The sequence below is a fragment of the Carcharodon carcharias genome, chromosome 20, assembly GCF_017639515.1.
Source record: "Carcharodon carcharias isolate sCarCar2 chromosome 20, sCarCar2.pri, whole genome shotgun sequence".
NCBI classification, from domain to species: Eukaryota; Metazoa; Chordata; class Chondrichthyes; order Lamniformes; family Lamnidae; genus Carcharodon; species Carcharodon carcharias.
The window spans coordinates 19739764-19764941 of record NC_054486.1 but is presented as its reverse complement, the minus strand read 5'-3'; the positions used below and the strand labels follow the sequence as shown (position 1 = coordinate 19764941).

Sequence of the window (25178 nt, the reverse complement as noted above, 5' to 3'; positions counted from 1 at the left end):
CTTCCGTTCTCAATTCCATTCCTATCTATGTGATAGCTAGGGTATTTCTAACAGTGGCATGTTTCACCATGACATTATTTTCATAATTCCATCTTCCCCAACATCCCCACCCCACCTCTGCCACCAGAGACCTACCTACCCACTGCCCTAGAGGATAACTCATCTTTCAAAAATATGGGGTCAGTTCCACATGCGCACCAAAAACACTCATCTCTAACTCTGCAATACTTTCATAAACCCTACTATGACTTTTGTACTGTCAGGTTACCTTTATAACATTGGTCATGGATGAGTTTCAGTTTACTCCAACTAACAGCAGGGAGAAAGAACCATTTCCTTCAGCCTCTATCATTTTGTTTATTCATTCACAGGATGTGGGCTTCGCTGGCTGGACCAGCATTTATTGCCCATCCCTAATTGCCCTTGAGAAGGTGGTGGTGAGCTGCCTTCTTGAACCGCTGCAGTCCATGTAGTGTAGGTACACCCACAGTGCTATTACCAGGAAGGGAGTTCCAGGATTTTGAGCCAGCAACATTGAAGGAATGGCGATATGTTTCCAAGTCAGGATGGTGAGTGACTTGGAGAGGAACTTCCAGGTGGTGGTGTTCCCATCTACCTGCTTCCCTTGTCCTTCTAGGTGTTCGTGGCTGTAGGTTTGGAGGATGCTGTCTAAGGAGCTTTGGTGAATTCCTTCATAAACCCAGCTCTCTTGCCATCAATCCAACTGCATTCCTTCCATCAAACTGCTTTGCCTCTCCACCTGCCTTTCTTCTTTTAAAAGCCATCCTAACAGCCTTAAAAGACATTCCGACAACCAATTTTTGGGTCACAACTAGTTTTTTTTGGTTCGGCATTAGTTTTCCTCATGTTTCTGTGAAGCACCTTTTGGGAAGTTTTTCTTTACACTATAACATGGCTTGGAGTTTGTTGAAGGCTCACAATGTAATAACTAGAGCAATTGGCACACTTGTAGCTATGATATTTTTGCACAGACGTTCCAGGAAATAATGGTGTCAGTGACTTACACAACTAATGCCACCATGTAATTCCCTGGCACTTATGCTCCATTCCGCCATTATCCCTCACCAAAAACTGCTACAAGGTAATTATAGCCTCGCCCATTGAAACAAGTGACAATTGTGAATTTTGCTACATTTAAGCCAGTGTTCACACCCCATCACTTAGGTTGAAAAATAATGGCACTGTGGACCTGGCAATTGTAAATTCTGTATGTTTATTCAATATAGTTGCTTCTGCTGTCTCATCGTCCACACATAAGAGCATATAAATTCACTCCAAAGAGAATGCCCAAATACATTCTCATAAATCAAATTACAGTTACCACTTCTGTTTGCCTAAGCACAGACATAAACTTGGCAGCCTTTAACTCATCTGTCAAAGTATTTCATTGAGGTACATTAGTTGTTCTCTCTACCTTACTTTCTTCAAGATGCTCCTTAGGACATACTGCCAACTAAACTATTGGTCATTTGTCCAAGCATCTCGTGTAACTCTGTATCAAATTTCTTTTGGTGGTACTCCTGTAAAGCATCTCAAAATGTTTTACTATGTTAAAGGCACTTTATAAATACAACATATTGTCCTAACAATTCCTTTTGTATTAAGGATTATGGCAAGTAAATATTTCCAGTTACCTGACTACTGTTGAGTTCAGTGCTGAACAATTACCCCAAAAGGAGGATATCATCCCATTAGATGATCTACATATGCACTAAACTCTTACTGGTCTCATAATGATATCCTAATGATAATGATTCACAGAAACACGGATTTGAAGTAGACCACAGTGTATAGTCACATTATTGATATTTCTAATATTTTATATACAGGCAAGTAAACAGATAATAATCTGGTCCACTGTGTAGAATAGCATGCACTGTCTACCTCAAGAAGCTAATTTTGGCTTCAATAAACTATAACAGAATAATGAATAATTGAGAGATTTTTTATTCCCTTTGCTTTCTCCAATCCACTTATTAACTGAGGGAGTGAAATCTATCTACAATATTCTCATTGCTCTTAAATACACATTGAAAGATGAATTAGTTATTACAGATCAAGTTAAAGCATACATTCTGGTTCTGTTACAGATGGTCCTCAAATGGGTTTTATCTTGAAATTTAACTGAACCCCAAATCGTCATAATTTTAACAACCAACTTGAAAGCATAACTATTGCATTCTGCCACTGGTAAGCATCTATATAACCATTATCTATTAGTACATTAATAGATGTGGATTTATGGAAATCTCAATGGCAATAAACTACAAAATTGAGGGGATTAATCAATTGCCCATTCTCCATACTACTACAGATTCATCGCTAGGTCAAGTCAGCATATTCAAATAGAACCTCCACAAATGTTGATGTAAATTCACTGCTGGAAGACCATAGAGCAAAGCAATTTAACACATCATGTTTGGCACTCATATCACCACTGCAGTGAATTCCAGGCCACTGTATAAATAAAAGTTGTTGCTGGTAATTAGTATTTCATCATCTACCCCAGGTAACGTTTGACATTAAGACAATGCAATCAAATATGCCACATATAAAATACTTCATTAAATAAAAGAACTGTAAAGAATACTAGACCAAATCAATGGGTGAGTACTGCACGTCAGCACTTAGGACTGCAGAAGGAACACCACAAGTGTACATCACCTTTCTCCCCTCACACAGTCATATCACTCAAATTCATAAAATTTTCCTAAGCAGTTTTTGGATTATGCAAGTACTGTACTTACAGTGAGTTCCTACCCAAAGCCAGAGAAGATGTAAATGTTTTGAGCTGCAAGGCAACCCACTGCCAGAAAATTACTCAGTTTTGGGATTTGGCCATGACCCTAAAAGAGGCACGGCCAATAGAAAATCTGCAACACTTCCAAAATAAAAACTGGAACCAACCTAACCCTCAGCGATACAGATTTAATGAAGTGTACAAATACTTCATGTGGTTTCAAGACTAACATACAGGAAATTCCAAACTTTCATAAAGATATGTGGGTAGACGCTGCGCAGCACATGCAGAAAATTACAGCAAGTATGTGCTTCATTGACTTCTTGTTTTAAGGATATAAAGATAAAGTTGAGTTTGTACTGGAACAAACAAACAACATGAAATCTATTCAAACCAGTCACACTTGCAAATTTAGGCCCCTTGAAGCCAGCACCCTTGGTTTCTTTCATTCTGGGCTGCTAACATGGGCAGCACGTTAAACATTGAGAAATTTAGAACGTTAGATAAAGTTTAATTCCAAGAGGTCGGAAGGAAGGAGCATGGCATAATGCCACATGCTGCTGCTAAAGTTAAGAGTGGAGCTGTAACACTATGATTATAAAGTGGCAATTATCAAACAAATCCAAGGGTCACAGGGTCAATACCATTCATTGTATAGAATTAAGTTAATTTTCTGTGCACCTAAGTCATAACCAAGATCTCAACAAAACCTCATCTGTAATGCCAGTGTGTGAAACTTCCATAATATGTCCATCTGAACTGTGAAAAACATCATGTCCTTCAAAACTCTGGTTTGGACCCAAATGAAGGCGCATTTTAAAAATTATGGAAGCATATAGGTCCTTATAGAGCTAGTACTTTCAACTGCAAACTACAGTGGAAATTTGTAACTTACTTTCCAAACAAATGCTGTTGAGGCTGTGTCAACTGAAAATTTCAAAAACAGGTGAGTTTTGTTCGACAAGAGCTTTAAGGGTTACGGAGCCAAGGTGAGTAAATTGAGTTCAGAATCGGATCAGCCATGATCTGCTGAATGGCCCTATCCTATTTCTATGAAAAAAAAGGCTGACTGAAAACTATTTTGTCCACTATAAGGAATGGAATAAGCTTCACAGATCAAAAACGAACCAAAGCCTCCAGCTTAAAGCACTTAATCTCTGTCCAGGCACAGACCATTCAAATTTTTTTTCCCAAAAAGCATGCACTGGATTTCAGCTGCTGGGAACAGTCAGCTCCAGTGGCACAATGTTTAGAGCAGCACAATCTGCTCTGTAAAGTAGTCGTTCAACTTACCAGTCAGGCTGACGCTCTAAAATACTGTAACAGGCCACAACAACTTCCTTATGTTAAAAAAAATCTCATCAACATCAGCAGTCCGAAATTGAACTGACCATTGAGCAGATCCTGGAACTGTGGCTGAAGCTCTCATTTCACCTGGCTGTACACAAAGCCACTTTGGATCCAGAGAAAAATCGCCGAGACCAGGTTGTAAAATGTTACAATGGCTCAACAAGGTTGTGATACAAACGCCTGTTCCACAATGAGACTTGAAATTAGGTACATATGATTATGGGAGGTGAAGCATACAAGTCATTGACAAGTAAATATTCGTTTAGCCCTCATTATATTTCTCAATTATTTGTTTGAGCATTGCACAGGTTGGGTCTTGAAAGAGTAACAACCTCAAGTTTGACGGAGCTGGATTTACCTCAGCAGATGGTCACTAATCTGTGGGGTTCCAGACCATTTAAAGTTATTTATACTAATTTTGGCCACTTCATCCTGACCAGGTTTACACTTAACTTTAATGGAAGTGAACACATGCCCACAAATAAGCAAAGAGTAATACATCATCTACGAGTAATATGAAGTACTGACACAGATGGTGTAATGGCATACTTCAATATCTACGTAACGCACCAGTTTTAAGGGCAATAATTCCCTCTAACACTCAGTTAAAAACAATTTTTGTTTGATGCTTTCACAACTAGAGTCTTTGTTTTCCAGTTTTCTTTTGAACCCTCCGCTGAAGCCGCTGTTGGGGGCCAGTCCTATAAAATGTCAGGAACCCTTGGAAATTCTTCATACAAAACTTTAAGCAGAGAGCTATTCAACTACAATGGCACATCGCACTGAGCCCATTGGGTTTTCCGCAGTACATGCATTCCAATGGGGATTGCTGGATACCACCAGTAGTGCGGGTTGTGGCCAATTTTCCACTTTCTAATCCAGAAATACCAGTACCAATTCTTTGTGATACCCTGACTGAGATCCGTTACTTGAGCAGAAACCAGGATTCAAACCTGGAACCCTCTCTCTGGACTGCATGGTTCTGCATTATATGATGCCTTTCCTTAAAATAACGTTGCATGATGCTGATGTTACATGCCTTAAAATTCCCCTGTATCAAATACCAAGGCAACGAAAAGCCTAGTACCAGCGGCATTAAGTCAAAGTGAAATACAAAACAAAGTTGTTACAAACTTTTGAATCATCAAAAAAAGTCAGAAAACACACAGGTCTGTTAGCATCTCTATAGAGAACAGGCAGATTACATTTTAGATGTGAACCCTGCTTCAGAACCCAGACTTTTAAGTGTTGCATGCTGTAGTTAATGAAACTTTCTTTCAGCTTTGTGATCAGAGCTTTAGAATTTCTGCAAACATTTCCCTCTGGCAGTCATTAGTACAGGCTAACAAATTGGCCAAAAGAAGAGGTGGACAGCTTTTGATGTTGATAACATAGAATACTGAATGTCGATCACTTACTTGCAATCAAGGATATCACTCATCACTATTTGAAACAGAATTATAGATAGAGAAAACAATGCAAGTATTTTGCTTGAACTACGATCCCTTCAGCATTTTCCACATGCAGATGAAGCTAAGCACTGTACCGTACCATGTTACGTAGCAGGTTTTGTTTTAAACCTTTGAATAAGAACATCATTCCTTTTGTGTTTTTCTTTAAGTCTCGCACCCTGAACACACGTCGCCACTAAAATTCCCTGAAATATAAAAGAAAACCTACTATAGAAAACAAAACATTTCAACGGAATTTTGTGTATCAAAATAAATTCAGTGGTGTTGAGGATGAAGCAATACCGTTCATTTCATCTAGCTAACTTACTCAGGTTCATTGTTCTAGCTGATCATTTTAAGTTGTCCTCCAGCTCCAATACCAAACCAATATTCCATTTAGCCATGTGCTACAATTTTCAAAACACAAAAGACAATATGGAATATACCACATGGACATGCTTTGCATTTCTATTCACTGCATCGGAGTGACTTGGCCACTATTAGTACACTTGGCTGTAAGTACAAGGTTCTTCTCATAGTGGACTAAAAAACACTTCATAAAAGATGTGAAATTGCGCACTTCACTATTACTGGGGTGCCAAAATACAAAGTGCTTTTACTCAACCTTTTTGATTAAGTATAACTAATTGCTACATTCTGGTTATTGGTAGCCATCATACATGGAGCTCCCAATGCATCTGTAGGCTCCAATTTCTGCATCAAAGGCTTCCTCCCAAGCCCAGGTTTATCATGCATGCTGCAAAACAAAATCTGTCACTAAAATGTCAGTTTCCATTCCTGGACAGGATTCAAAATGAAAATCAGATCTAACCATTTTTCTGGTCCCTGTAAATTATAGCACACTCTGGTTTATTGTGCAATCTTTGATACTGAGATGGATCTTTGTTTGCCACACAATTTATAAAGCTTTGGCAAACTCGAATTATCTACAGTTTGCATTGCACGTTCACTACCTATGCTAACTGCTAACCCCAAAAGGTTGTGCAATATACATCATGCAAGAGAGAAAATTACCCTCACATTGAACCAAATCACAGCAAGTCCATTCTCAGTTGAAACTGATATGAAATATACCCAGTATAAAATGAGAGCCAAGTCACCTGCGGAAAGAATTATGGTCAATTTGAGAGACGAAAGAACATTTCCTAAATGCAGAACACAGACAGGTACAACAAGCAGCAAAGCACAAGTGGGCTCTGCATATAATAATTAATGACAGTAAGTAACATTTTGGAACTTTTACCTCTACAACCTGAAAGGGGTTTTAAGTTTGTTAGGGTATTGCTATGAATTTAGATTGTGTTTACAAGAGTTAATTCTCAAGGATACATTCTTATCTTAAGGTATTTAGAATGTTAATTGGGAATAATGGGAAACTGTTGAGGTCACCCACAATCGTTTGCACCCTGATGTTCATTATTCAAATGCATCCTGCACAGACTTCCTAAATCTACCGGTCCTGCAAGCTTCCACGCAAAGAGGTGGCCTTTTATTCAAAGTAGGTACTTTGGCTGATCCTTGACTGAGTTGACTTCCCCTCTCTCAGGATATGTTATTGAGGACAACCGTCGCACTCATTTGCTTGACATCATGTACAGGCACAGCGACTAGACTACAGTACTCATCCATTCTTAGGGATGTGACCACTCTCCTATATATCTGGTATCTCCTCCCCCTCTCTCTGCTCCTCCCCCTCTCTCTGAACAGCTTGGACAAAGTTCTCTCACCAATCAGCTTGAGGCAGAGTCACAGAAAGGGACTCTGCAAAGAAAGTGACTGCTTGTAGTCTGAGGTCAACATCAGTTAACTTGCAAATTCTGCACAGGAAAACAATAAAGGCTGTTTGGAATAGAGATAATTTAAGTTGTGGTGGTATTTGTGGGTGTTAGGAATGAATTTTCACTTTAAAGCTTAAGTTTGATTTGTATTTCTGTAACTGTGCATTAAGAAAAGTCAAAGGGAGTTTTAGTTTCACTCTTAAAAAGGTGCTTGCATTTCTAATGGAGTTTTACGACCAAGGAGAAGTTAAACAAACAGTGGAAAACTGGCTGTTGCCCAGCAACAGGAGGGCCAGAGAGGCAGGTCGCTCCCACAGACACACACACACACACACACACACACACACACACACGAGAAACAGCAGTTGTTTTTGGAAACAAAAACAGAATTACCTGGAAAAACTCAGCAGGTCTGGCAGCATTGGCGGAGAAGAAAAGAGTTGACGTTTCGAGTCCTCATGACCCTTCGACATGTGTCAATGAGAAAGTGTCGATTTGGGAGCACATTCCAAAGTGAGGTCTTGGACAGGGGAGTTTGGAAATCCTGACGCGAAGGACGAAATTCAGTGAGACTGATGTGGCATCTGTCACTTGATCTCAGAATGTGGTGTGTCTGACCACAGGGTGCCATAGGTTTACACGGACTGTGTACTTACTGTGTACATTAAAGTATAGATAGTTTTTGTAACTTGTGTTATCATTACAAATATGTATACACCTTTAAATGGTATAGGTTTGGGTGAAGGAGTATTGTAATATAGTTCTTTTCTTATTGAATAAATTTTTTTTGTTAAAAGTTCATCAACTGACCCCTGTGCCTCTTCAGTAACTATTCTCCACGTATCGAAAAGAACAAATAAAAGTTAGGATCTATCAGGCTGGGTTCCACTCTGGGATCAGACTTGCCCAGGGTTAACCTCAGCTGGGGATCATAAAGTACATACTTTCACTTTTTTTAAAAAATGTTATGAGAAATGTTAAGAAATCGATGCATGTCATGGGACGATCTTCATAAAGCACATTACCACCAGCAGTCTAGCACCCAGCGCATAGGTGCAATGCCAGAAAAGGTTCAATGACCTTTCTAGAGTTTTCAAGGCAAGAATCATTTGTACCAATTCCAATGCTGGTACCATACACACTTTAAACAAGGTTAGAATTGAGGTCTGCATGTGGTGACTTACTGCACACTAGTATATTTAGGGAAGAGAGAAATAAGATGCCACAGATGCCTGTTTATTGGAAGGAGAGATCAAATGCAAGTTGAGTGGCAGAGGACTCAGGTGTTGACTTCAAAGTCTCAGCCTACCAAAGGAGCCTCAGAGATATATACCAGGAAGTGGCTGCCAGTGAACTTGTGCACAATCTCACAGAGCATGGAACAGTCAGCTTGCACCACAGCTTCACACAGAGCACAGAGACGACTGCATCCAACTGGGCCAAGCAGCCAACTCTAACACCACCAGAGTGGCGGCCCATCATGCAGCCTTAACGGCCACTTGAAAAGCTGCCATGGAAGATCAGATAACTGCTATCTTAACTTTGGAGCCATTGTTGGCAGGGATTTCTAAATAGAGCATCACCTCACTCCTGACTTCTGTTCTAGATTGGAGCCATAGCATTACTGGGGTGCAGTTCCAGGAGAGTGACCTTGGCACCTGCCACTGTCTCTTAGGATAACAGCATGCCAGTTCCCGGTCAATCATTCTGCTAGTGTCTCCCTAAGTGATTACACAAAATTGGGCAAGAGAACCTCGAGCTGCTCAACAGCTTCCACAGCCAACTGAACTGTCCTCAATAGAAGCTCAGCAGCCTCTCACCTTTGAAACTACAGCCACCAAGGAAAACAAAACACATATGAACATATAAATTAGGAGCAGAGAAGTAAGCCAATCGGCCCCTCAAGCCTGCTCTGCCATTCAATAAGATCATAGCTGATGTGATTGTACCGCAACTCCACCTACCCCAATAACCTTTCATCCTCTTATCAAGAATCTATCTATCTCTGCCTTAAAAATATTTCAAGACTCTGCTTCCACTGCCTTGTGGGAGAGAGCTCTAAAGACTCACGATTGAGAAAAGATTTCTCCTCATCTGTTTTAAATGGGCAGCCCCTTATTTTTAAACAATAACCCCTAGTTCTAGATTCTCCCACAAGAGGAAACAACCTTTTCACATCCACCCTATCAACATCCCTCAGGATCTTACATGTTTGAATTAAGTAGCCTCTTACTCCAAATTCCAGTGGATACAAGCCGAGCCTGTCCAACCTTTCTTGGTAAGACAACCCTCCCATACCAGATATTGGTCTAGTTAAACTTCTGTGGAACTGTTTCCAACACATTTACATCCTTCTTTAACAAGAAGGCCAAAAGTGCAGTGTAGTCTCACCTGCCCTGTATGACTAATTTTGTACTCACTTCCCCTCAAAATAAACAACAACATTCTATTAGCTTTCTTAATTACTTGCTGTCCTTGCATAACTAGCCTTTTGCGATTCGTGCACTAGGACACCCAGATCCTTCTGCATCCTCTCAGCATTTAAATAACCTGCTTATTTATTTTTCCTGCCAAAGTGGACAATTTCACATTTTCCCACATTATACTCCATTTGCCAGATCTTTGCCCACCCACTTAACCTACACCACTTTGTAGCCTCCTTGTGTCCTCTTCACATATAACTCTCCTACCTATCTTTGTATCATTAACAACGATACCCTGGTCCCCTCATCCTAGTCATTTATATAAATTGTAAAAGGTTGAGGCCCCAGCACTGATCCCTGTGACACACCATTGCCACATCTTGCCAACCAGAAAGTGACCCATTTACATCTACTGCTTCTTGTGAGCTAGCCAGTCTATCCATGCCAATGTTCCCCCTACACCACAATAACCTTTCATGTGGCACCTTTTCAAATGCTTTCTGGAAATATAAGCACAGTACATCCACCAGTGCCCCTTTATAAACAGTACCTGTCACTTCTTCAAAGAACTTCGATAAATTGGTTAAATATGATTTCCCTCTCTCAAAACCTTTGCCCGATTACCTTGAATTTATCCAAGTGCTCTGCTATAACATCTTTAATAATAGCTACTAACATTTTCCCTACCACAGGTGTAAAGTTAATTGACCTGCTTTCTGATAAAAGCAAAAAACTGCGGATGCTGGAAATCCAAAACAAAAACAAAAATACCTGGAAAAACTCAGCAGGTCTGGCAGCATCTGCGGAGAGGAGCACAGTTAATGTTTCGAGACCAAATGACCCTTCAACAGAACTAAGTAAAAATAGAAGAGAGGTAAAATATAAGCTGGTTTAAGCGGGGGGAGACAAGTAGAGCTGGATAGAGGTCCAGTGATAGGTGGAGATAACCAAAAGATGTCAAAGACAAAAGGACAAAGAGGTGCTGAAGGTGGTGATATTATCTAAGGAATATGCTAATTAAGGGTAGAAAGCAGGACAAGCAAGGTACAGATAGCCCTAGTGGGTGGGGTGGGGTGAAGAAATCGAAAAAGGCTAAAAGGTAGAGATAAAACAATGGATGGAAATACATTTAAAAATAATGGAAATAGGTGGGAAAAGAAAAATCTATATTAATTATTGGGAAAAAAAGGGAGGGGGGGGAAGAAATCAGAAAGGGGGTGGGGATGGAGGAGAGAGTTCATGATCTAAAATTGATGAACTCAATATTCAGTACGAAAGGCTGTAAAGTGCCTAGTTGGAAGATGAGGTGCTGTTCCTCCAGTTTGCATTGAGCTTCATTGGAACAACGCAGCAGGCCAAGGATGGACATGTGGGCATGAGAGCAGGATGGAGTGTTGAAATGGCACGTAACAGGGAGGTCTGGGTAATGCTTGCGGACAGACCGAAGGTGTTCTGCAAAGCGGTCACCCAGTCTGCGTTTGGTCTCTCCAATGTAGAGGAAACCGCATTGGGAGCACCGAATGCAGTAGACTAAATTGAGGGAAGTGCAAGTGAAATGCTGCTTCACCTGAAATGAGTGTTTGGGCCCTTGGACAATGAGGAAAGGGGAAGTAAAGGGGCAGGTGTTGCACCTTCTGCAGTTGCAGGGGGAGGGGGTTGAGGTGTAGGGGGTGATGGAGGAGTGGACCAGGGCGTCCTGCAGGGAACGATCCCTGCAGAATGCCACCAGGGGTGGTGAAGGGAAGATGTGTTTGATGGTGGCATCATGCTGGAGTTGGCATAAATGGCAGAGGATGATCCTTTGAATGCAGAGGCTGGTGGGATGATAAGTGAGGACAAGGGGGACCCTATCATGCTTCTGGGTGTGAGGGCAGATGCACGGGAGATGGGCCGGACACAGTTGAGGGCCCTGTCAACCACCGTGGGTGGAAAACCTCAGTTAAGGAACTGTCAGAGGAACTGTTTTTGAAAGTGGCATTATCAGAACAGATGCGACGGAGGCAAAGGAACTGAGAGAATGGGATGGAGTCCTTACAGGAAGCGGGGTGTGAGGAGCTGTAGTCGAGGTAGCTGTGGGAGTCGGTAGGCTTGTAATGGATATTGGTGGACAGTCTATCACCACAACTCTTTCTCTGGCACATCGATGTTTACTTTGGTGCTGCTTCATGCTCTCGTCTGGACCTGGAAAAATGTATTAATCTTGCTTCCAATTTCCACCCCTCCATCATTTTCACATGGTCTATCTCTGACACTTCCCTTCCCTTCCTTGACCTCTCTGTCTCAATTTCTGGTGTCCACCAATATCCATTACAAGCCTACCGACTCCCACAGCTACCTCGACTACAGCTCCTCACACCCCGCTTCCTGTAAGGACTCCATCCCATTCTCTCAGTTCTTCCGCCTCTGTCACATCTGTTCTGATAATGCCACTTTCAAAAACAGTTCCTCTGACATGTCTTCCTGAGGTTTTCCACACACGGTGGTCGACAGGGCCCTCAACCGTGTCCGGCCCATCTCCCATGCATCCGCCCTCACACCTTCCTCTCCCTCCCAGACCCATGTTAGGGTCCCTCTTGTCCTCACTTATCATCCCACCAGCCTCAGCATTCAAAGGATCATCCTCCACCATTTCCGCCAACTCCAGCATGATGCCACCACCAAACACATCTTCCCTTCACCACCCCTGGCGGCATTCCGCAGGGATCATTCCCTGCGGGACACCCTGGTCCACTCCATCACCCTCTACACCTCAACCCCCTTCCATGGCACCTTCGCATGCAACCGCATAAGGTGCAACACCTGCCTCTTTACTTCCCCTCTCCTCACCATCCAAGGGCCCAAACACTGATTTCAAGTGAAGCAGCATTTCACTTGCACTTCCCTCAATTTAGTCTACTGCCTTCGGTGCTCCCAATCCGGTTTCCTCTACATTGGAGAGACCAAATGCAGACTGGGTGAGTGCTTTGCAGAACACCTTCGGTCTGTCCGCAAGCATTACCCAGACCTCCCTGTTACGTGCCATTTCAACACTCCACCCTGCTCTCATGCCCACATGTCCATCCTTGGCCTGCTGTGTTGTTCCAGTGAAGCTCAACGCAAACTGGAGGAACAGCACCTCATCTTCCGACTAGGCACTTCCAGACTGAATACTGAGTTCAACAATTTTAGATCATGAACTCTCACCTCCATCCCCACCCCCTTTCCGCTCCCCCCCCTTTTTTCCCAATAATTTATATAGATTTTTCTTTTCCCACCTATTTCCATTATTTTTAAATGTATTTCCATCCATTGTTTTATATCTACCTTTTAGCCTTTTTCGATTCCCTCATCCAACCCCCACTAGGGCTATCTGTATCTTGCTTGTCCTGCTTTCTACCCTTAATAGCACATTCCTTAGATAATATCACCACCTTCAACACCTCTTTGTCCTTTTGTCTGTGACATCTTTTGGTTATCTCCACCTATCACTGGACCTCTATCTAGCTCTACTTGTCCCACCCCACCTTACACCAACTTATATTTCACCTCTCTTCTATTTTTACTTAGTTCTGTTGAAGGGTCATTCGGACTCAATACGTTAACTGTGCACCTCTTCGCTGATGCTGCCAGACCTGCTGAGTTTTTCCAGGTATTTTTGTTTTTGTTTTGACCTCCTTTCTGCCTCCCTCCCTTTTTGAATAAAGGCATTACATTCGCCATGTTCTAATCTAATGGAGCCTTCCCTGAATCTATGAAATTTTGGAAAATTAAAAACACAATATCGCACTAACCACTTCTTTTAAGACCCGAGGATGAAGTCCATCAGGACCCAGGGACTTGTCAGCCCACAGCTCCAACAACTGGCTCAGTACTACCTTCCTGGTGATTGTAATTTTCTCGAGTTCCTCCGTCCCATTTCCTGATTTAAGGCTATTTCTAGGATGTTACTTGTATCCCCTATAGTGAAGACCGATGCAAAATACTGGTCCAATTTATCTGCCATCTCCTCATTTTCCATTATTAATTCCCCAAGTTCATTTTGTGTACGACCAATGCTCACTTTGTTAACTCTTTTTTAAATATCTATAGAAACTCTTACTGTTTTTATATTTCTGCTAGCTTTCTCTCATACTAATTTTTCCCTCCTTATTAATCTTTTAGTCATTCTTTGCTGTTTTATTTTCTGTCCAATCTTCAGACCTGCCCCCCAGCTTGCACAATTATATGCTTTTTCTTCAAGTTTGATACTATTTTTAATTTTTTAGTTAACCACGGATGGTAGGTCCTCCCCTTGGAATTTCTCTTTCATTGGAATGTATCTATTCTATGTATCCTGAAATATCCCTTTAAATGTCTGCCACTACAGCGCTATTGACCTATCCCTTAAACTAATTTGCCCCTAGGGGCCATAAATGCAAGATAGTTACTACTAAATTCTGTAAAGAAACTAGGAGATGTCTTTACTCAGAGTGATTAGTAAGTATAACCTTAGGAAGTGGTTGAGGCAAACAACTTGGATGCTTTCAAAAGGAAACTAGACCAACACAAAAGGCAGGAGAAAGATAAGATGAAAGTTTAAATGAGGCAGATGGAATGGTCAGAGACTCATGCAGTATAAATACCAATAGACTATTTAGTCCAAATTGCCCATGTCTGTGCTGTATATTCAATGTAATCCCAAGGGCAGGATTTTTACCTCGTCGGGTGGGTGTGGCAAACTGACTGTCGCCCGTGACTAGGCCCCGACCACAATTTCACACTGGCTGGCCAATTAATGACCAGCAGTATGAATCACGTGCGGAAACGCTCAATGCTGCCTGGGTGGGTGAACGGTCGGGAGTGTGAGGAGGGCGAGCGCCGAAGTCAGAGTATGTGTGTGGGTGCACTCAGTGAAAGCTCCCTGAAGGCACAGAGCTGTCTCAGGGAACTGAAAATTTCTAACATTAAAAATAAGGATTTTAACATTAAGGTAAGCATGTCCCTTCGTGTGCCTCTGTCACATGAGCAGGGGCATGGTAAAAATTAGATTTAAAAATATTTATTTTATTTTTTAATTAACATTGGAAACCTCATCTCACCCATTTGCTCAAAAATCCAAAGACCGCTTGGCCTTTTTGCTCGCTTGCCGACCGTAAGGTTGGACGGGCAGAAAAAAAATTCACTTTATTAATAGATTTAACAGCCCTCTTAATTGTCAGCGGGCACACTGTCGACTCCAGTGCGCACCCGCCAGCCAAAATATTGCATGAGTACGCGATGATGTCAGGATGCTTGCCCAATGTCATCACACACTATTTCACGCTCGTGTGTGTCAGGCATGCACTTGCACGCCGAGCTGAAAATCCAGCCCCAAGAAAACTGTATTCTGCTCACTCAATGTAGTCCATGTAAAATGAACCAATTTGTTGACATAATTGTGACTCCTCACACGAGTGCTTTGTAATCTGTCACCCATAAAAGCTAGAGAATGCACGTGAGATCACTAAGCAAAGTAAAAGGGACTAATTACAACCTTCCAAGTCATGGCATCATTAACTCACATTGTTGAGTAGTGTCCGCTGACTGAAGTTGAAGGCAGGTTTAAAGAACTCCATCTAGCCCCTGACAAGGCTATTGCTTGGCTCTGTAACAATGCACATGCTAAATAAATAAATAAATTTCCACTAAATTAAGATGCTGGCCAATAAAAGATTCTTGTTCAGTTGAACAACACAAGTACTACTTACCAAATTGACAAGTAACCGTGAGCTGCAAAGGATATTTACTGCAAGCCATTAAATTTGTAGCAATGAGAAAAGTCATCGTCAACCTCGGCATGTTCTCAGCTCAGCTTTTTCATTTATTCTTACCTGAAGTCTAGCTTTCACTATGCATTTCAGAAATCAAAAGAGTTGGGGGTAAAGGCAGAAACAGGGAAAACACATCAGGAAGAGTTACTGGTCAAGTACCATTAAAAACTGTATAGTGCCAGCATGAGAAGTAAACTGAGCACTGCGGTCATTTTTTTCTGCTAGGGGTGAATACATCCACACAGTATAAACTAAGCCTCACCAGGGGTAGACACGTTGAATGTAGATTTGAAAATAAAATCAACTTTTTGAAGTTAGAAGAGCTCCAAAATTGCGCTATTGATCCTTTTTCCAAGCAGCCTGGATTACTCCAATCACTTGGAATTACTGTATACCAACTTGTCAAGAAAAGACTTAAGTGAGCATCTTAAAATAATAATGCCAATCAGCCATGTATTATTTTATTCTACAGAACACTGTTTAAAGTTCAGAGCTTGCATCTAACGCAACGTTTAAATGAAGCACTGGATATAATTTTACTTTAGGTGATAGAAACTGAAAAGTGCTCTGCTCTCTTCTGTGCAATCCCTTCCCCCCACCTCCACCTCACAAAACTATCCCCCTCCGCACTCCAAAAGAAGCATCCCTGACATTATACTGCAGGGCCAGCATTTCTCTAAAAAAAAAATAAATAAAAAAATAATTCACTTTGCATCCATTGTAGTTCTCGGACAGTTGGTGTGACACAATCAAACAACTTGCATTTCTACAGCACTCCTCACATGCTGGAAGTGTACTTACAGCATTTCACATTGAGAAGACAAGGAGGGAAAAGTGGGGGGGTGGGTCACAAAAATTCAACCAAAGAAAGGGATTTTGAAAATAAGGCAGAACGCGATTTGGCAAGGGGAATTTCCATAAGGCAGGAGAATGGGACTGAAAATGTTACCACTACTGATCGATTAGCACTGTGCAGAAGAAAGCTGCTCCTGCCAGAGAATTCTGCATAGATATACAGCGAGATACAAATTGTGGTGAGACTAGAGGGGCAAAAACAAGAGCAAGACAACACTGACATTAAATGTAAAGCTCCGACGACTTCAAGCATTGTGAATTGTGTAATGCAACATGCAGATTAAAGAAACACATGGTTACATTAAATATTCTAAATATACAGTTACAAATACTGAAAAATATATTAAAGAATTATAAATTTTAATTTCAATTTTATATTTGCAGTGATATAGTAGTTTCACTGCAAAGCTTACATTGTTCTAACTGCCTGGAGATGGAGCACAAAGAAGCCCACTTACAAGAACCTCCCCGATTGAAAACTTTGGGCTGAATTTTTGCTCCAGGGTCCGGATCCCAATACTGGGCTGAATTCAGAGTTGGGAACCCAGACTGACAGTGACAAGACAAGGAGGCCAATTAAGCAGCTGCCTCCATAAGCCCTGTCCTATTAAGTGTGGCAGGTGAGCTCTTAAGGCTGTAGCCGATAGGAGAGCTACCAGCACTAAGATTGGCAACCCCACATCAGAGGTGGAAGCTGTCAATGCAGGTAGGAGATAGAGGATGCCTCAAGACAGAGACACCCTCTAAAGGCTTTTCAAAAGCATATAATTATAAAGAGGACAAATTGCCAGGCCATCATGCAGGTGCTATCCCTTCACTGGATGGCCAACAGCCACACCCACCCCATTCCCTGGAAACAAGCCTTTCCCAAAATGGGCTTGAGGCAAGAACATGCTGACAAACCAACGTACAGCAGGAAATTGTAGGCCTGCCTGCTCCATTCCAACTTCTCAGCATTTCTTAAATTCTGCATTTTGAAGCTTTTAAAACCTTAACCTTGTCTTCTACCAGTTTATAACAACAGGGTGTGAAGAAAATTCTTTGAGGAAACTACATGTTAAAAGTGAAACTACTATTGATAAATATCTATTTCAACCTTACACACAGCTGAATAAAAACAAAGTATTAAGATCTTCAATTTGCATGTCCGCAACAATTATATTCAAGTGTGCAGACAAACAAGGAGGCACAAGCTATGCACAAGTTACACCAGTGACTATACTTCCAAAGTAAATCATTAGCTGTAAAACTCTGAAAAGTCTGGTGGTCATGAAAATGCTCTATAAATGAAAGCATTATTTATTTCCTTCTCTCTGCACCTGGGGTTTTGGAGGGTGGGGAGGGGCAGGTGGAGGTGTGGAGAAGTCTTCCACTGGAAATACACATGCATGATACGATGGAGGTCTACTGTGATGTCCTGTGGTCAAGTAATTTCAATAACGTAATAGTGACAGCAATGACTAATTGGATGAGGTACAAAGGGACAAGCAAGGCCCATGAAACCTCAGCAAGAAAGCCCCATCTTCAGTGAAGATAAGAAAAAACTTAGAAATAAAAACAAATTAAGAGATGCATTTTCCAGTACAGTTGGAGAACACCAATAGTGTATAGAATTTTGTATAACATAGCACCACGTGCACAAGTTAGACAGTATTTTCCCAGCTATGTTCTTGTAAACACAGTCAAGTTTACATATTGGCATCCATAAAAAGTTCACTGCAGTCCAGTGGAGTGCTGATGTGAATAATTTTTTATTGAAGATTATATAATGCTGATGAAGCGTGGAAATCTCTGCAGTCACTCATCTTTGAAGATGCAGTAACCATGTTTGGCAAAGGAAGAAACAGGAACAAAGACAGGCTCAAGACCCTGAAATTACTCCTGTCCTTGAAGCAAATAGCGCAGCTCAGCTGACTTGCAACTGGTCTCCTAGCCCTAAAGCACAAGTCACTCTCATGTGAGACAAGCCAGTTGTGCAGAAGACAACAAAGCAACATCTTCAGTGAAGATAAGAAGAAACTTAAGTGATAGAAATAAAGTTAAGGTACCGTGCCAACAAGTATTGGATCAACCTATGCAAAGAAATGCAATCTGCTGGGGACAATGGTAACCTTCACACTATGTACGATGGTTTAAAATCTGGCCCCGCCATCACCCAAGTTGCTCTTTTGAAATCCGCAAATGGGGAAGTACTCACCACAGGAACAAAAATGGTCCACTGAGTGGAGCACTACTTCAAGCTATACTCATCTGAGACAGGTATCTCTCTGCCTCTGCTTGATGATCTTTTGCAGCTATCTGTCAGGTATCAGCTTGATGCAGAACCCTCATTACTTGAGCTCACAAAGGCCATTGACTCCTTAGCAAGCAGCTGGAAAAGATGGAATACCAGTTGAGCTATTAGAGTATGGAAAGCCCCATCTGCTGCCATACCTCCACAACCACCATTACCTCTTCTTTAGAGGTGGCTCTGCCCAAGAGGATGTATATGATGCAAACATAATCATGTTATACAAGAAAAAAGACAATCGAGGGGATTGCAACAACTACCAGTGCATCTTGGTTCTCAGCATCACTGGGAAGGCCTTTGCCAGAGTCATTCTAACAAGGCTCCATTGACTAGCCAACAGAACATACCTGGAAGCATAATGTGGCTTCAAACCAGGCAGATCCACAGTAGACATGATCTTCTCCCTGCGTCAGCTTCAAGAGAAGTAAACAGTAGAAAACTCCATTTCAACTTGCTTTTGTGGATCTCACAAAAGCATTTGACACCATGAGCAGGATGGGCCTCTACCGGATAGTGGACAAGTCAACCGTCTTCCCAAGCTTTGCAGTCTCATAAGGTCCTTCCACAGCACCAGTTTGACAGCTGCACCTCTGAAAGTTGAGATAAAGAATGGGGCCAAACACGGCTAAGTCATAGCCTCTACTCTGTTTATTATCTTTTTCTCTCTCCTACTGACCTATGCTTTTGCTGCCAACATGGAAGGAGTGTATTTCCACACATGATCAGATGGCAATCAAAAGTCAAGATAAAAGTGATCAGAGAACTTCTGCACGCTGATAGTGCTGCACTAGTTGCTCAGACAGAAGGCCAGCTCCAAAGGCTCATGGATCCTCGGTCCCATGCCTAGGTCACTATCACTATCAGTGTCAAAAAATCTGTAGTTACAGGACAGGGTGTTATGTCTCTACCTGTGATTAGACTCAACACACCACTGGAAGGTCAACAAATTCTGCTAACTTAGACCTATGGTGACAGACAACCTTTCTCTATGCAAAGAGCTTAACACACACATTGGAAAGGCAGCCACCAACTTTGGCTGACTAACAAAATGGGCATGGATAAACAACAAACTGGCCCGCAGAACCAAGATGCTTATGTACAAGGCCCGTACCTCTGCATATTGCTGTATGGCAGCAAAGCCTGGACAACTTACACCTACCAAGAACATTGGCTTAACAAGTTCCACCTCCAGTGTTTATGATGCATCCTTGGCATCACATGGAAAGACAAAGTCACCAATGAAGCGGTCCGTTTTTGGGCAAACACGCCAACCATACTAGTGCTAATCAAGCAGAGTTTGCTGGCTTGAGCATACACATAAAATAGAAGATGGCCACATCCCCAAGGATGTGCTATACAAATAAGTAGCCTCTGCCAAGAGACCAGCACTGTGCCCAAAGTTTCAATTCAATAAAGATGTCAAAAGAGACTTGAAAGTACTCAACATCAATCATGGCAAGTGGGAAACGTTAGCTAATGATCGATGCAAATGGCAATGCCAGCTAAGGGCAGTTTGCCACCATATCATAAAGCTCCAAAGCAGATGCCAGCCCTGCAAACACAACAGCAGTACCACCAGCAAGGGACAACTTTGTGTGGCACCTGCGGCAGACTTTGCCTTTCCAGAAGCAGTTTGTTCAGCCATCAAAAGTAGGACAGGTGATCTCATCCGACCACAAAAATTCTGAAGCTGCCATCCAATCATGTCTCGCAGATAAGAGGATGCCAACCAAGTTTCTAGATCAGAAAACTGATAGCCATGTTGAAATTTGATTTAATTTGCTCAAGGTTAACCACGCTTTTAAACAAGAAGTGTAGTGTAAAAACCAAATACTATGCACGACTCATTTATAAACACAAACTCACCATCTCACTGGTACATGCACAACGGACCAAATGGCCGCCTCCTCTGTTGCAATCTATTTAATGCTACGATCTTAGAGGAGGCAGATAATGGGATCAAGCTGAATCATTTTAAAACAAAATGAAAAATAGCTTTCTCAATTCAATCCACAATTTTGAAAATTAGTCATCCTCCATGGTCACCATTCCTTGGATAGCCTTCCATATTGATAACCCTTTTCTTCAATCCCCTCCTGAGAGTGCAAATACTCTATCATCATTAGGATGTTGGGAAAGCATCATGTTGGGAGAGAAAATTTTTTGTGCCATGTTCACTTAAACTGAGAAATTTTAATTGTCATTACTACGCATTCTATACCTTCAGTCTTGGTTTCTATTTGGAGAGGGCATTTTAGTTCTAGAACACTATAATGAAGTACCAGTGATTACAGATTGGTGGGAGTAATTTGAGATCATCATTTAGGTTCAAGACACAAGGAGCACTACATCAAAGCTAATTATTTTCAAAACATTTAAATGCTTAATGGGATCATGTTACTGCAACGGGTATGAATATGCATCAGGAGCCTTCCGCCAAAATGAATAATTTTCATAAGTGAACCTTCATGGCTTTCTCTTCCCTATCTCTGAAATTTCCTTCAGTTCTATACCGCCTAAACACACTGCTAGCTAAAACTAACCATTTTTATTTATCCATCTTTCCATCACTGGTAGTGGGGCCTTCAGCTAACACGAATTCATGCTCGAGAAATCCCTCTGTAAACCTCCGCACTTTGGAACCCCCCTTTCTACGATGACATAGAAATATCCTCCTCAAAATGCACCTCTCATGCCATGGCCTGAATTTCATGCTTGACGTGCACGCCAAGTCGGCGGGAGAGGAAGCGGATGCGGAATCGGAATCCGCTTCCAGCCGTGGTTGCGTTGCAAACACAATTTCACACTGGATAGCCAATTAAAGGTCTGCCCAGCATCTTCGGCATGGTTGGGAAGGGCCGGGCGAGGGCACCAGATCCAATGGCGACCAGGCTGGCACTTTAATACCAGCGAAGGCAGCTCCACGAAGGCTACCAGGGGAGAATCTTTGAAATCAGTCCAGAGAGATTGGAACAATAGCCTCACCAGCAGCTGGGAATGTCAGGTGGGAGGGCTAGTTGGGGGATAACTCGGCCCCGCCCGTTTCTCGGACGAATGCCTCATGGTGCTAGTGGAGGAAGTCAATGTCAGGCAGGACACCCTCATACCCAGGGATGGCAGGAGGGGGCTACAACACCTGACCAAAGAAGCCTGGGCGAAGGCGGCAACCAAGTTCAGCAGCCATGATGTTGTGCAGCACACATGCAGTGCGGCAAAAGGTTAAATGACCTGCTGCGCTCGGCAAGGGTAAGTACAGGGATGGCATGGATCAGTGTGGAGATGTGTTAAGGACTGGCCCTCCCCCCATGGAGCTCAAGGTTGTTAGAGTCTGAGTGCCAGCTGTCACCGACACCAGAGCTGGCCAAGGGGGTGAGCCCTAGCTGCTTGGCCTGAATGCCTTGCAGGTCAAGCGTAAGGTGTTCCTCAGGTAGGAGTTGACCAGACTGCAATGGCGCTGCAGTTAAAGAGTGGACAAATCAACGCACCTCTGTCCTTTCAGGAGAAGAGGAGCCATAACACCATCGAGGGGTCAAAGGCAGGCAGAAGCCCCCCAAACCTCCTAACTGAGGAGGTACAAAATGGATGCATTGGAGCTGGAGAGCTACCACCCACCTCGGTCAGCCGGTTGTGGAGAGGCAAGGGTCTCTGATGAAGGTAAGATTGCAGTGCACAGAGGTAAGTGTGTTGTATTGTGCAAACATTCTTGTGTAATACTCTCATCAGTAACGGGAGCCTCAAACCTGGAGGCCCCACTGGTCCTTGAAAGATGATGGCACCATGATGCAGATCTCCATTGTCTCACCAGGGTGCCTGACATACGCAGTGACAAAGTGATGACAAGCTATTGGTATGCTGTTGTTCTCCCTTAGATTCGCCAATTCACACTTGAACCCAGGATCCCGAAGAGCCACCCTTGACGCCAGATGACATGGGGCTTTAAATACACCTCCGTCACACCAACTCTCTGAACCAGGCACCAGCGCAGATGCCAGCAGCTCAGTGGCCATCAAATCATCAGTTAGAACATCAGTGCACAGCTGTGAAGGCACTTCACACTTGCTTGAGGAGCAGGCAGAGGGAGAGTGCACCCAGGGCATCAGCAGATGAGCCTCTGGAGTCGTCCATTAGACAGCAGATGCTGGATGCCCAGCAGGATGTGCAGGAGGATCTGGCAGAAATCCATGAGGGTATGTGTGCCATAGTCTGTGTTGTGGAGGAGTCCATGTGAATCATGAGCACTGTGTTGACCCTCATCACCAAGCACACTGCCTCCTCCATGGAGAGAGTGACGACTCTCACGGAGAGGCAATTCCACAGACAGAATCAAGGGTTCCTGGGGTTGCACTTGGACCTGAAAGCCCTCACAAAGACATTGACCTCAGGTGGTCATTGCCAGTGTGGGTGATAGATGAGACAACCAGCTAGATGCCCGTCCATTAATTGCGAGCAGGTAGGTCCAGACTGACCTCACGTTGGCAAAGAAGCTGCTTGCCTCTGCAAGCTCTGGATGAAGGCAGCAGCTCCTCCACCCCTCTGCCAGTGTCCGTGGCATCTGATAAGGCTGCGATGACTGGAGAGATCATTAGACCATAAGACATATGAGCAGAAATTAGGCCATTCGGCCCAGATGCCAGCCTTGGCACTGGCCTCTCCCTCCCAGGAAAGACCAGCACAGGCTCCACCGGCCAGAGGACAACCGCCAAGGTCAAGGTCAACTGGACAGCGCAGTCAGCAGGTTGCCTCCAATGCCGCTGCCAGCAATGGGGGCAACAAGACGCAGCACTCACAAACGTAAGTTTAAGGCACCATGAGTGCAAGAGGGGCTAATCATGGGTGATCTTCTGTTCTGCCATGTTTTGTTAATATGTTTACTAGTGTTGCCATTAACACCATATATATCTATGTTCATTTGATTTGAGTGTCAACATGATATAAACGTTGTTTTTGTGTTAGTGGCCCGTGTATGCTTCACTTGTTTGATAGGAGCAGGGCACGCCAGTATCTAATGCTGCACGTGAGTGGCTCTAAACTTTATTGCACAGGCAGAGTAGACTTTGGTTCAAAGGAAAGGGTCATTTCAAACATCCGGGATCAAGGTGGCATCCCTGGAATGAGATGGAAGCAGATCTTATAGCAGCCTGGCTGAAGGAGCATTAGATCAAGGTGTCCCTACCTCCTTGAAGGGTCCAGAGGTCTGCCTCCATGCCCTCAGCATTCTCCCCATTGGGCTCCTCTTCGGACTCACCACTGGATTCATCCTCTGTGGCCTGAGGAGCTGCCTCAAGTTCTTCTTCCTCCAGTGAGTCCCCCCGCCTTTGCCAGAGCCAGATTGTGCAAAGCGCAGCATGCAACCACCATCATTGACACCCACTCTGGGGGAAGTATTGAAGAGCTTCCTCTGAACAGTCCAGGCATCAGAAGCGCATCTTCAGAAGATCTATTGTCCTCTCTATCACTGCCAATGCGGAGGCATGATTCCTATTTTAATGTTGCTCTGCCTCTGTTCTTAGGTGGCGGAGAGGCCTCATCACCGAATAGCCATCCATCCAGCCGGGCTGGAGCACTGAATAGCCTCAGCACCTGGGGGTGTCTTAGGACATAAGCATCATGGGAGCTGTCAGAGTGCCTTGCACAGACTTGCAGAATCTGCGTGTTATGGTCACAAACTATCATAAAATGGAGGCCCTTCCTATTGACAAAGGCACTTGGCTGACCCGCTGGCGTCTTGATGTCCAAATGTGTGCAGTCTCCCTGGAGGGGCAGAGCCTCCTTCAGCATTGCACCTCGGACATGTTGAGGTAGCTGCATCACTGCCTGTAAATCCCGGCAGCAGGATAGTGGCGTCTTATGTGGCCCTTTATGCTTTGGACTTCCTACTGTCCCTGCGCCCCTTGTGCCTGTGCCTCTCCTCACACAGGTCACTCCCCTGGAATCTGCATAGGAACACTGGCCTCCACTCCCATCTGCTCTCCTCTTCCTCCTGAGGAGGTGCCACCAGTGGAGAGCACAATCCCCATTACCAGGGTAACAGAAAGGTGTCTGATACCTGGAAGGCTCCAAACAGTCAAACTTCTTCAGGGGCCTTGGAGACACCAATGAGTCCTGAAATGAAGTCTAGAAATGCTAAGAATGAAGCTCAGAACAGAGATGAAGCTGTCAAATTCAAATAGCAATCAGCAGCTATCTCCTAATCTCCTCACTACTCAATGGCAATGCTGCAGACCCTTTTTATCCTGCCCTTGGATGAGGTTTCGTTAAAAGTGGGCTGCCTGCCTGCTCATTGGCCGAGCATGAAATTGCACGGACGATGTAAAATCGCGAGCAATTGCCTTTTTAATGGCCTAAATTGGCCTTTTAATTCTTGGCACGCATGGCACCAACACCGGCACACACCCGCCGACCTGAAGATTGCTTGCGCTATTTCACGTCCGCTCGGGTCGGAGGCGCACCTGCTCACAAAGCGTAAAATTTTGCCCCATGT

At 43.3% G+C, this 25178-nt stretch overlaps 1 protein-coding gene across 9 annotated transcripts in view; it reads right to left on the bottom strand.

Moving 5' to 3' along the window:
• Positions 1–25178, bottom strand: part of sipa1l1 (signal-induced proliferation-associated 1 like 1) — a 383121-nt gene that overhangs the window by 262575 nt on the left and 95368 nt on the right. The window contains exon 1 of one of the 9 annotated variants that reach the window (XM_041214402.1): positions 5663–5681. The exons of the other annotated variants lie outside the window; for them this stretch is intronic. The gene's annotated coding sequence lies outside the window, so the exon portion shown is untranslated. Of the gene's footprint in view, positions 1–5662; positions 5682–25178 lie in introns of those variants that run through there. 9 annotated transcript variants of the gene reach the window in all.